The sequence below is a fragment of the Peromyscus maniculatus genome, chromosome 13, assembly GCF_049852395.1.
Source record: "Peromyscus maniculatus bairdii isolate BWxNUB_F1_BW_parent chromosome 13, HU_Pman_BW_mat_3.1, whole genome shotgun sequence".
NCBI classification, from domain to species: domain Eukaryota; kingdom Metazoa; phylum Chordata; class Mammalia; order Rodentia; family Cricetidae; genus Peromyscus; species Peromyscus maniculatus.
The window spans coordinates 65899364-65913436 of record NC_134864.1 but is presented as its reverse complement, the minus strand read 5'-3'; the positions used below and the strand labels follow the sequence as shown (position 1 = coordinate 65913436).

Below are 14073 nucleotides of genomic sequence, written 5' to 3'. Positions count from 1 at the left end.
CACCATAGTTACATTTTTTTTATTTCTTGAGGACTTTTTATACTATTTTTCCATATGGGCATCCTAATTTCCATTTACCCTCTTTGTAAGGGTTTGTAAGGGTTTCCCTCTTTACATCCTTGCCAGTGTTTGTTACTTCTGTCTTTTGATAGTGGTCGTTTTAACTAGAATAAGGCAGTCATTTCAGTGTGGTTTTGATTCCCAATCTCTGATTAGGGATGTTGGAAATTTTAATATACTGATAGATGTTCTTATGCTCTTTCCTCTATTCATATTTTTTGCTTATTTTTAAGTCATGTTATTTAGGGTTTTGCTTTTGAACTGTTTGACTGATTGTTTTTTTTTCCTATATATATATATTAGCCAATTGTCAAATGTGTAAGTTGAAAATACAGATAGCATGCAGGAAGAAGACAAATTCATAGAAACATAAACAATCAAAGTTATGAAGAAATGTACATCTGTAAACATCTTTAATGAGCAAAGATAATTGATCTAAATCCTGTTCTAAAGAAAACATGGCAGCTGAAGACATGATGTTGACTGGCCCTGCCAGAGTTTCAGGTTTCAGAGTTTTGACACCAGAGAGACTCTATTAGGAGCAGGTTGTATTTTGTGTGGTGTCTTTGGGAATAGAGAGTATGGCGGGGGAGGCCGACTTTCCCTCTCTGCTTCTGGACCTGCCCTTACACATATTCCCTTCCACTCCCACTCATCCCCATTATGGGCGACTCAATGTGTCTGCCCAACCATTTACTGAAACTTCAACACTGAGAGCCAGTTTGTCTTTTTATAAGATGACTGTCCCAGGCAGTGCATTATCATGTCAGAAGGCTAATACACAGAACAACAGCTTTGCCAATAAATTGTACATTTAAATAATTCCCTTCAATCCTCAAACGTAAGACAGAAAAGAAAGAAATGCTTCTTCGTGAATTTTTGGGTCATCCTTGCACAGCGGCCATGCTAATCTTCTCTGTATGGTTCCAGTTTTAGCGTATGTGCTACCAACGTGAGCACAAGAAAGAAATGCTTCTAATGAAATATGGGCATCATTACCTTGATACCAAGGGCATCAAAATGTGTTTTTTAAAACACCCCAGACAGTATGAATATATGCAAAATTCTCATTTACATACTAGAAAACCAGATCCAGTAGACTGTTAGGAAGATGAAGGCCTAGGAATGTAGTTTGTTTAGTAGAGTGCTTGCCTACAAAGCCCTGGGCTCAGTCCACAACACTGAATACATTTGACATGGTGGCACAAACCTATGTTCTCAGAACTTGAGAAGTGGAGGCCAAAAGATCAGAAATTCAAGGTCATCTTCAGTACATAACTAATTCTAAAGCAGCTTGGAACTTGCCTCAAGGAAAGATCTTGAGATCTTGTCTCGGGGGAAAAAAAAGGACAGTGGCTAAACATTATTGGCAGGTGGAATTGAACACAAGAATTCGGGGATTTGACATAAAATGCAGTTGGGGCAAAGTGGGGGCACCTGGGAGGTAGCGCAGTGGGTAAAGTGTTTGCTCTACAAGTGTGAAGATCTGAGCCTGCATCCTCACAGCCCACAGAGAGCTACACGTGACAGCATACATTTGTTGCAGGGTATCTGGTGACACTGAACCCTGAGATTGTATTATTTACTAGAAAACCTGTTTCTAGTTGTGGTGTGACTCAGCCCTAGCACACACCTTGAATCCAAGAGCTTTCTGCTTGAATATTGTAAACAGAAGTCAACCATAAGTCAAGAGCCAGTAACTAGTTAGCAGGAAAAAACCCAAAGAGAGTAAGAGGGAGTCAGGAGGATGGATAGGGAGATGCACAGGAAGTAGAAGCGAGGGACATTGATTCTGAGGAGTTTTGTTTGAGATGGATAGGAGAAAGGTCTTTATTTTTCTGGGACATTGGTAGAGAAGGAAGGTCAGCCAGGTGCTTCCCCTGCCTCTCTGAGCTAGCAGGTTTTCACTCCAGCATCTGGCTCCCAGGTCTTTACTGGTAAATCCAACAGTGGAGATTTAGTCAAAACCAACCTACAGAGCTCCCAGCACTGTGATGGCAAGAAGTGTAGTAACAGGTGGTGTATGTGTGCCTGTGGGTTGTTCCAGTGGAGGCGCTCACTTGGTAAAACACAGCAGAGAGCAGTTAGGACCTAGAATTGGTTTGAGGAAGAAGTCAAGACTGTTGCAATTAGAGCAGGTACCATGGATCAGTTGCATTGGTGGTATACAGACACAGCGTCTCCTCACTCATTAGCAGATACAAAAGATAAGCTGGAGAGGCAAACAAGGGTTACATCATGCTCAGATCTTTTATTTGTCTTTTTTATTTAGAAAAAGCTTTCATACAATATATTTTGGTTATACTTTCTCCACCTCAAGTCCCCAGATTCTCTCTGCTCTGTTCTTTTTCCTTCTCTAAAAATAAAAATAAAATAAATTTGATTAAATAAAAATAAAAGTAAGAATAAATAAACAAAAAACTAATAAGACAAAACCTACCAAAACAAAACAAAAGCACACAAAAAACACAGAGTTCATTTTGTCTTGGTCAACTTCCTCTGTGCATGGGGCATGCCCAAGAGTGTGGTTGATATACCCAGTGTCATGTCATTGGAGGAAACTGATTTCCCCTTTCCCAGGAGGTACCAATTGTAGGGGCAGGGGTTTTGTGTTTACTTCCTGTTCTCCATGCTGGGATTTTGTCTGGCTTGTGCAGATCTTATTCATGCTGCCACGGGCTCTGTGAGTTCTTACGTACATCAGTCCTCTTGTGTCTGAAAGCTGCTTTTCCCTTGGAATCATCCACTACCTCTGGATCCTTCAATCTTTCCACAACATCTTTTATATGAATCTGTGACCTTTGAGGGGAGAGGTCTGATAAAGAGATCACATTCAGGTCTGAACACTCCATAATCTCTTACTGTCTACACATTGTGAGTCTCTATATTAATTACCATCTACTTCAAGAAGAAGCTTCTCTGACAATGGCTGAGCAATGTATTTATCTATGGGTATGTGTCACTAAGAGTTATTTTATTGCTAAGTTAATTTAGGAAAATAATGGTGTAGGTTTTTCCCTAGGGCCCATGACCTATCTCATCTCAGGTACTTAGATACTTCAGCACTGTCGGGTATGGGCTCCGTCCCATGGGATGGACATTAAATCCAACTTGTAAACATGGTTGGTTGCTCCCATGATGTGTGGGCCACCACTGCACAGTGCATCTTGCAAGCCAGTCACTGTTGTAGGTTGCGGGGTTTGTAGCCAAGTGAGTTGATTCTGGTCACAAATGGTATTTCAATTTTTCCTAATCACGAATATTTCTTTATAACACTCAGATCAACACTTAACTGCTCTTCCAAACTGCTCTTTCAATTTGTGGCTGTGCAAGAATGGCCAGAATGGATTTGCCCATGTTCCCAGTGTAGACCAGGGGAAGCCACGCCCTGCCTCTCATTTCAGCTTTTACACACATACCACTTTTTGGCTTTTATTTGCTATGTTTTTTTTTCTTTATTTACTTTTTTAGTGGTCTTGCTCTTTTAAATGGCCCCAGAGCATATTGTGTAATTGCTTTCCAGTGTTCGTTAGTGCAAGTAGACTATAATGCACTTTATGATTTTCTTTTTTTTTTTTTGGTTTTTCGAGACAGGGTTTCTCTGTGTAGCTTTGCGCCTTTCCTGGAGCTCACTTGGTAGCCCAGGCTGGCCTCGAACTCACAGAGATCCGCCTGGCTCTGCCTCCCGAGTGCTGGGATTAAAGGCGTGCGCCACCACCGCCCGGCTATAATGCACTTTATGGAGCACATAGATGCTCTTCATAGTCAGTTCCATGCTGATAAATAAAAAAAAAAAATCTTAAAGTATGTTAAAACAAGCACTTTTTTCTTCGGGTGGAGCTGAGGTCTGAACTTACAGACTTATCCATGGTAGGCAGGTGCTGTACCACTGAGGTAAGCACCCAGCAGAAACACACATTTTTAAAAAATGTGTACTGGGAGCTATGAAGATGGCTTTGCAGGTAAGTCCTCTTGCTGCTCTTCCAGGGGACTGGAGTTGGGTTCCCAGAATCCATTGTCAGTGGGTTCACAGCCATCTGCAACACCAGCTCCAAGGGTTCTTGCCTACAAGTTCACCAGCACACAAAGCATACACATAGACACATAAATTTAAAAAATAAAAACTATCCCTATATTTCCTCTCAGAATAAACCAGGAAGACTGTGTACTAATTCCACATCCATGTGTCCTACAGAACGTAACTATTTCCAGTAACAAGAGAATTGAAAATAAATGTTAAAAGTTAATAAGTGAATGATGCAGAGCATTCCAAAGATTTTGTAAACAGGATATAGACTGGAAAGCCAGGAAAATGTGCATCGTCAAGAAGGAAGGCATTGTCTCTGTTTTCAAACATTGGATTTGATGAAAACCACATTTTTTTACTTCATTCTGAGCATAGTTTTAGGAAATTATGATGGAAACTTGATTTATACTGAATTAAGTAGTTTTTTAACTAAGAAAATTCTGATTCAGAATAGAGTTCAAAAATATTAAACAATAAATTCTACTAAAGAATAAGCAGATTGTTCTTTCCCAAATTTTGTGTTAAAATTTTGTTGGTGGTATTATTCTTTAGGAAGAATCTCATGATGTGGTTCAGGTTGTCCTCAAACTCAAAATCCTCCCACTTTAACATGTACCACTCAGAAAGGTTAAACAATCTCATTCATCATTAGCGCTTAATTGATCATATAAATGCAAAATATTTGGTATGTTTTTCTTGATTTTTTTTCCTAGGAATGAGCCCACTAAAGAAAATTCTCTGTGGGGCTTTCCATTTTACTCTAATGATGATGGGTTAACTTATTTACTCCTTAGGGAAAAAGAGAGAAAGCAACTGTTTTTAATGCTTTTCTCAGTGATTCTACCTTCTAAAAAGCTTGCCTGCCTTTATTCAGCACTGAGGGCAAACTATGAACTCGTTTTCTTTGCTGGTAACTGAAAGCTTTGGGAGTCTTTAGTGCATTGCACACTTTGGATCACACAGTGATTATTTTATTTACAGAATGATAAACTTTTCCTTATGAAAATAAAATTCAGGGCTGGAGCTGTGTCTCAGGGGTTAAACATTGCTCTTTAGAAGACCTGAGTTTGATTCCCTCACCCACTGTGGCTTACAACTGTTTTAACTCCAGTTCCAGGAGATTCAGTGTTCTCTGCTGGCCTCTGTGGGCACCAGGCAAGCAAATGGCTCACAGATAAACATGCAGGCTAAACACCCCCCCCACACACACACACATTTAAAATTAGACTAGTAGTTGACCATTCACATTGTGATAGCAAGGTGAAAAAAATATAGCAATGAATATATACTTTGTTAATACCTTCACATTTATAAAGAGATTTTTGGTGAGACTAGCATTGATGTGCTGGTGTTTTTCTTTTGCAACATTATTTTAAATTACAGACTTAGAAAAAAGTTATAAAAACAATACAGAAAAGTTTGTATATATGTCAATCATGGTCTCCAAAAGTCCCACATTTGCATTATTGTTGCTTTGACTTTAAATGGTACGTTAAAGTGTTTAAATTACATACATGATGCTCCTTGGTCTCTGAAACTGTCAGCATTTCCTAAAGAAGGGCAATCACCAGAGTCAGGGTTTAACATTCACAGAGTGTCATTGACCAATCTGTAAGCCTGTGCCATGCATCACAGTGGCAGTGGCTGCATGTGCTATTTAAACTAATACAGTTAAATAGAGATTCAGTCTCTCATACACACTAGCTATGTCTCAACTACCCCATCGTCTAGTGGCTTTTCTATTCTAGAGCACACTTGCAGAATGCATTGATCATTAAAGACATGATCTCGACATTCAAATCCTATCAGTCCCCGGACAAACTTCCTTTATATCAAAGAAAAAGTACACTGCGTGATCACATTACATTTAGTTATGCTGTCTCTGGAGTATCCTTTAACACATGATTGCTTTTCAGAATTAAGTTTTTTTTTTTTAGGACATTGTTATTTTTAGAGTCAAGGGCCAGTTATTTCATGAAATGCGCCCCCCCCCAACATCTTGAGTCTTATCTTGGGATACATCAAGCTTTCTTTAGTTCCTATGCAATCACATCACATGTGAAGGCCTATGAAATATTTTTCCTAATTACTCTTACTGTCTGGTTTCTCTAGTGAAGTTATAGCAACTATTTTCTTCCTTTAAAGTCAGTATCTTCTGAGGAGCTAGGCTCTGTAAACATTGTCTCTGATACGTTCATCTGTGAGGTTTAGTGTCTACTGATATCTTACTTGAAGTAATTATATGGATTTGTGAAATAGTCTTTTTTCCTTTTCTTTTTGGATTTTCAAAAATTAATGTAGATTTATAAAACATTTTAAATAATTGCATATCTTTCACCCAAATTTTTATTTAATTTATTCTTTTTGAGAATTTTATATATAAAGTTTATATTACTTTCTAGTTCCCTCTCTTCCTTCCAACTCTTTGTATCCCTCTTACTCCTTCTCAAGTTCATGGTTTTTTGTTCTTCAGTTATAATTGTTACACACATGCATGCACACACTTATAAATACAATCTTCTAATTTCATTAGTGTTACTTCCTATGTGTTTAAGCCTGATCTCTTGGGATTGGCTGACATGTGAGGCTCTTCCCAGGAGACAATTCTCCTTCTCCCAGAAACCTGCAGCTCTTGTAGGGGTGAAGATCCATGAAAATTCCCCTTCTGTGTTGGCATGTCAGTCAGTGGTGTCAGTTTTCAGGTCTTGTTTAGGCAACTATATCATTGAGAGTTTTTAGATAGAGATTCCCTGTCATGTAGAAGACACCACCTTGGAGCAGATGTCCAACCCTGACCCTCCGGCTTTTACACTCTTTCTGCCAGCTCTTCTGTGGTATTCCCTGAGCCTGAGATACAGAGTTTGGGTTGTAGATATACTAACTGTGGTTGGGCATCCCATAACCAATTGTTCTCTGAATTTGACCGGTTGTACTTTTAATTGTACTGTTTAGAAAATAAAAGCTTGATATGGATATAATATTGTATGACTAATTTACATACATTCTTTATATTTACAATTACTATCTGCCTTAGCAAAAGCATTGCCGTATGTCCACCTGGTCTCATTTTAGTCATAATTATTTAGCTGTTGTGCTTTTCATAGTCCCCTTCAATTTAGGATAATTTTTCAGTCTTTGTGTTTAAAAACAACTGTTGACTTCCCATCTCCCCAATCCTAACATTTTATTGAAATTCCTAGTGCTTTCTCTTGTATTTACCCCCATTGGTAGAGATTCATGGATTCTTTAATTCTGTGATTAAATTCCATTACTATCATTAGTTTTTTTGTTGCTGTATTACCTCAAATTTGACCAATGAGAACCTACTGATTTTGTGGGTCAGTCTGTGAACATGTGGTCAGATACAAATGGAACAGTGTTGTTTCACATCTGATACATTTAAAGATGGTTGTAGCAGGAACACACTCAAGCCTATAATCCCAGCACATGGGAGGTTTGGGGCGTCAGGGGTCAAGGTATTGCACAACTCCAGAGAGTTTAAGGCCAGTCTTGGCTACATGAGACTGCTTTAAACGGTAAGTCGCACAAATCATTCCTTATCATGCCTTTAAGCCATCGTAAAGATATCTAAAATATTTGAATAGTTATTTGTATTTCAAAAAGCAAAAATAATTTGTCATCTGATCACACACACACACACACACACACACACACACACACACACACACGATACTCGCTAGAGATTATTTTATATTCAATGCCAATTACTGAGAGTAAGCTCTCTTAGACACAGGGAATCAAACTGCAGAGCTTTATGCCGCCGAGGTAAGAGCTCTACCACTGAGCTCTGTCTCCACTCCCAAGACACTTTCATTAGCTTCTCTATGTTACTATTTGTTGTGGATGAGCATTCATAATTTTTCTCATTTTTCATTTTTGAAATAATCTTATTATCTAACCTCTGTTTGTATTTTTATTTCTGTTACTGACAAGAATCTCCACTAATATCAATGCAAAGACAGGGACATGGACAACATCTGAAAAGTGCAAACTCTGTGCCCCATGTCTGTCATTGCTTGTGGCATGATTAGTGCGCAGCAGATATTTGTTGAATGAATGAATAGTGATCAAGAAGAGCTCACCTCTGTATTTCTTTGATTTCCAAATCCTTTCAGCTTAGAGAATTTTCATGTATGAAAATCAAGTTGGATTCTTTCTTGTGCCTTTATTATAGATTATTCAATATTGTGTGTGCACTGTGAAACTTTTGGAGAAGGGAGAACACCCAGCATTTGAAACTTTCTTAATGATAAACGCCCTTTCCTGGTAGCAAGGGGCTTCATCTCCAGAAGTCGCTAAATGTTTTTAGTCCAATTCCTTTGTTATTATTATTTTTCAGGGTTTTTAAAAAATGTATTCAACACTTAAAGTGACTTTCCTTTCTCATGAAGACAGACAGCTCCTACCCAGCTAAATATCATGTACCCCAGGATGTTCATTGATTTCTCAGAAAGCTGAGCTCATGAATTAGAAATGACCCCAAGAAGATTAAACATTTGCCACATTTATCTAGTGTATTTAATATAGTTTCTCTAAAATCTCTAAATTCTTGGAGATCCACACTGCATCCTGGTAGGAGATGTTTCATAATCTACGAGAAAAAAAGGAGTGGAAATTTCAAACATTCAGAGAATGTTGAGTCAGTCACCTAATGACAGAGTTATACAGAGTAAGAAAAATGTCCGTAGAAATGGCAGCAGGAGGAGTCTATATAAAGACCAGGGTGAAGAAGATGAATTCCTTCTTAGCTGTAACATCACATTTTTTGCATGTTGCACACATTGTTAAGCCGTTTCTAAACACATTTCCATTTACGTCATTTGTAAAAAACTTCCTAGGCTCATATTCTGGAAAACTGACAGAGTTGTAATGAACAGATGCAGATTCCATGATTGTAATTGGCTTTTACTCTAATTTTCTGGCTCATGCATCATTAATAATTGTGGGTTTTCTCCACTTTTGCCTAAAACGTCTGAAAAGCTTTCTTTCTGAATAGAACACTCCGATGACTGATTTGTAAGAAGTCATCACATTGTGATGTATGTTTCATAGCACCTTTTTCAGATCTAGAATTTTAAGTGTCTTTTTAATATTTCTGCTAATTTCAACATTTTATTTTTTTTAAACTTTAAACTTTTTAAGTTTCCCTGTGTATTTCCAGAGGACACTGATTTTAAATATAGGCCCTCTTTCTTGTTTTATTTTTCCTATCATTGATAATTTCTTGTTTTAAAAATAGGTCTTGTGGGATATAATGTCACAACTCATGTCTTTCTTAAAAGTGAATAATAACTCTTAGTGGGACCTCAAACACTAACAAAAAATAGATTTTCTCATTATTTATTTCTGTCTGGTAAGGTTTTTCTAGGCAGACATTCTACCACTGAGCTCTATCCCAAGCCTCTGTAGCAGGACAGATATAGGTGAATCTCTAATGGGTTTAAAAGGCCAAAGACTTTAACCCCATGGATATTGCATAGACCTGCAAAAACCCTAATCTGTGAACAACTCCAATGATAATAGTTGTGATTATTCCTTAACTTTTATGTGAATGGAGAATACAATACTTACTAACGATGGAATGATTTTTAATTTTTTTCTTGAATTCATTAAATTACTGAAATACAGAGCAAGGATCTGCACTGTATTGTTTGTTGTAAGGAAAATTTAATTAAGTTGTTATGGAACATTAGTTTGAAGAGATGTCACTTAGAGTACAGATAGATATTTAGAAATGGCCCATATGGAAAAAAGGGATACAAAATAAATCAAGAAATTCTAGGGGAAGGTTATTTACAATGAGAAAGTCCCATTTTTAAGGTATGGACAAGAGATTTAAATAGTCTCTTTATTTTATGGTTTTTACTTAACCTTACATAGCAACTTAATTGACAACATTAAATTGGTAAAATTATGAAACCTAATCTAGAATAAGAATTACATAAATCCGTGTCTTAGAAGCACAACATGGCTCAAGTGGTTGGACGAGAAGGCTGCAAACTAAATAACCAAGTTTAGCAATGAAATGCTATTGTGTCTGCTTATAGTGAAGGTTTGAAATTTGTAACAAATTCATTACCACTGACTGAAATGTCTTCAGTTTTTTTTTTTGTTTTTGTTTTTTTTCACAAAGAAGAGAAAGTCTTCATATGCCAGTTGTCTACATATTAAGTCCTAGGCTGTTAACTGAAACTGTGACTCCATTGAAAGCCCACGGTAAGGAGTCTGCTGCACGGCTTCCACAGCCTGCAGTGGACTAGCCCCCACCCGCAGTGACCTTTCGGTCACATGCAAAAAGACAGCCATCTGCTAATCTTGAGTAACCACTGACCTGTCCCTACAAGAAGGCAAAACAATTGTTTGGTCTCCTGATTATTTCTTTTGAACATTTACTCTTTTGAAAAATGCTAAAGCTCTAAAAAATCATTTTGTATTTCAATGTTTTAAAATAACAATTTTATAGCAAAAATAAATAAATTTTGAAATAAAAATTAGAATTTTTAACATGTATATATTGCCATATTTTCATGCTTCTTTTAGATGCCAATAATAATTTTCTGAAAGTCATAAATCTGTGTTGCTTGTGACTGTACACAGACACACATGTTTTGAATATATAGTGTATTGTGGTCTTGTTAGTCATGTGAGCCAATGTTTGCTTTTCATAATTTGATGTGAATAAAATTTAGCTGTAACTTTATTAAAATCTGGGTGAGTCAGTAACTGTAAGGTAGATTTTGAGTGTGTCCAAGGTCATCAATAGTCTGCTACTCAAAGGTTATTATACATTTTCTGTTAAAGATTAGATAGTAATATTTTAGGCTTTTGGGGCCAGAAAACAAAACTCATAATATTATGTAGGCACTTAGATAAGAGAAAAAAACAAAAACAGTGTTCACCAATATTTTATTGGTAGAGTTCAGTTGATAAACATGCATACAAGTAATGCTAAACAGACTGAGCATGCTATGTTTATGTATTTAAGAATATGTATGTATACACATATATTCATGCAATAACAATTAGTGAAAAAAGAGGATATGAACTTCAAAGCGAGAAAGAAAGTATATGGGAAGGTTTGGAGGGAGAAAAGGGAAGCAAGAGATGATGTAATTTTTGCAATTATAATTTCAAAAAATAAAAGAAATAATTTAAAAATCATTTTTGTGGTTTAGTAATACAGTGGAAAGTATTACCTAGCAAGAAAAAGAAATTATTGACTACAACAGACAACTATAACATACAACATACAACATACAATCTTTCACAAACATCATGTGAGTGAGAGAAACCGACACAAAAGCTACATGTTATTTAACTCTAATTACAAGTTCTGGAAAATACAAGGTAGTTAACAGTCACAGAAGACTTCGTGGTTGCCAGGTACCCGGAGTGGAAGGTGGCGGACAGTAAAGACACCCAAAGGAACCATTTGGTGATAGAAATATTCTGTATGTGGTTGAAATAGTGGTTATACATGGGTTTATGGATTTGTTTTGTTTGATGTTTTTGTGTATTTGCTTTTTACGGCTTTTTACAAATTTGGGAAATCCACCTGACATGACTCAGGGAGCTTTATGGCAAGATCTGTATGGCCAGGAAGTAAAGGACAGAGCAGGTGCCTTCTGCCAGGAGTCAAGACAGTGAGCTGTCTGAACAGCAAATCCTCGGTCTCAGGAGGCCTCCAGATGATTTGGCCCTATCTGAGATTCCTTACAGCTTCTTAGGAGACCTGTGCTCGGTGTCACCCAACTAAGCTGTTCCTAAGTTCCTGTCCATAGAAACCGACTGTAATTGGTTCATTACACCCCTTGCCCTTGATATATTTTATAGTTATTGATAATCCTATTAATCCTTATGTACATGGATGTGTATATTATAACTCATTAGTGATTAAGGCCAAGTTACCAATACACATCAGTGTCCCATTAAGGAAAGGAACGAAAGTACTTCCCCCGGAGTCACTTAGCCAAGAGTGAGCCTAGATCTTAATTCTCTTTCCTATGCTCCCTGTGCCGTCTGTCCTCTGTCTGATGTCTGAGTCTGAATCTGTGCCTGCGTGAAGGCTGCCCTGTGAATCTGCTGGCCCTGTGTCTGGGTGTCTATGCCTGTGTGTCTGTCTGTGAGTGGTGTGACTGTCTGTCCCTAACGAAGGACTTCACTCTGTTTATTGCACAGCATAGAAATCATCACATGGGGAGGAATGAGATTCTTCACAGATGTCTTAACAGTTTTACAAGGGATTAAGTAACTGTCTCCAACTGATCTACATAACAAACGTCATTGTTTATCAACCAATCACTACAAATGGTCACTTTCAACCCCCGTGGCAGATTTTAGGAAGTTGCTTTCAACTTCTGTATTTGCTGCTTTCAGCAAATGATTCACATACACTACTCTGGGTCAGGTGCAAGGAAGAGTACATTACTTCAAACTGCAGCTATGAATTAGGTAAGGTTGTAAAAGTTGATTCCGTGGGGAATCCAAGACAAGTACAATTGTTTGTTATATTGTTCTCTTAAGGGCAGGTTGAACAGTTTGAGTACATGGAAGGAGACCAGCAGTTGTAAGTCTTAAGTGACTTCAAGGTGTATTGTTAATTTTGGCTGTGATGTCCAGCAAAAGCCCTGGTCGTTTAGAATGTAAGAGATATTTTCAGAATATTGCATCACCACAGGTATGGAATCCATCAACTGTAGCAAGAACAATCTGCCAGCAGCTACTTCCTGAAGAAGAGTGACTCCTCCTACCTCAGCAGCTGTCAACTACCAATACATCCTCAGCTGCGGACGCAGCCCCTTCCCCAGTCTTCTGGAATTTAGATTGGCTCGATTGTGTACAGGTCTTGTATAAGTAACCATAACCACTGTGAGCTGATAGGTGCCACAGCTTCGTTATGTCAAGAAGTTACCTTTTCATAGCTCAGTCCTCATCCACCGTGTTCCCTGAGCCTTGTGTGGGGGGAACTGATACAGGCAACTCATCCACAGCTGCCGAGCGTCTGCAGCTGCTCACACTCAGCACTGTGGTCAGCTAGGAGCCTCCTCTTTGACCCCAGCCCACTGCCAAAGAGAAACTTCTCTGACCACGAGTGCAGCAAAAGCTACAGCTATAAGCATAATGTTTAGAAGGAAGTTTGGCAGCGTGAGCTTAATGCTTTTGAAATCTGTTTCTACTACTGCATGGCATTTTAAGCCAGAAACCAAAAACTCCATAAGCCATTCATTTAAAACAAGTTCCCTTTAGTTTATTGCTTAAAATTATATTATAATAAGATATATTTTTAAAAAAAATTGTTGAGAGCCATCAGCTAGGATAACATGTAAAATGTACTATAAATTACAAACCAGTAACCAACTATATCACCATTTTAAGTTCTTCCAGGAGTCCTTACACTGTACAGAAGGCAGATAACAATCTGTACTTTATGAATTAAGAGGTTTTTGCTGAAGTTATACTGACCAGTGTGCAGTCAGGTTAAATACTAAGTTGCCATCCATATAACTGGGCACAGGGGCTTGGGAAATGGCTCATTCAGTAAAGTGCTTTCCTTGAAAGCAAGAAGACCTGAATTCCATCCCTAGAGCCCACATGAAAAAAACTGGACATGTAAAGCATGTTCTTGTCCCAGTGTGAAGGAGGTGGAGACAGGCAAATCCCTAGCCTTACAGGTGGGCCAGCCTAATCTGCTAACACATCCAGGCTAGACCAGTGCGAGACCCTGTCTCAAAAAAAAAAAAAAAAACAAGTATAATAAACCTGAGGACTGACTCCTGAGGTTGCCTTCTGACCTTCATGTGCAGCACACACACACAGTGTGGGAGGTGAATATATTGATTTGTGTTTACTAGTTATGAGTGGTCACTTCTGAGCACTATGCTCAGGGTGATAGGGTATTTATATAGTATAGTTATCATAGACATTTAAGAGAGAGAGAGAAATGAAGGCATGGCAGGAGAGTAGTT

The 14073-nt window shown here is 38.0% G+C and overlaps 1 non-coding gene across 1 annotated transcript; it reads right to left on the bottom strand.

Annotated features, from left to right (window-relative positions):
* Positions 1-913: 913 nt before the first annotated feature.
* On the bottom strand, positions 914-1020 carry LOC121822184 (U6 spliceosomal RNA). The gene has a single exon (XR_006063198.1). It is a non-coding gene; the product is annotated as a U6 spliceosomal RNA (small nuclear RNA).
* Positions 1021-14073: the final 13053 nt, after the last annotated feature.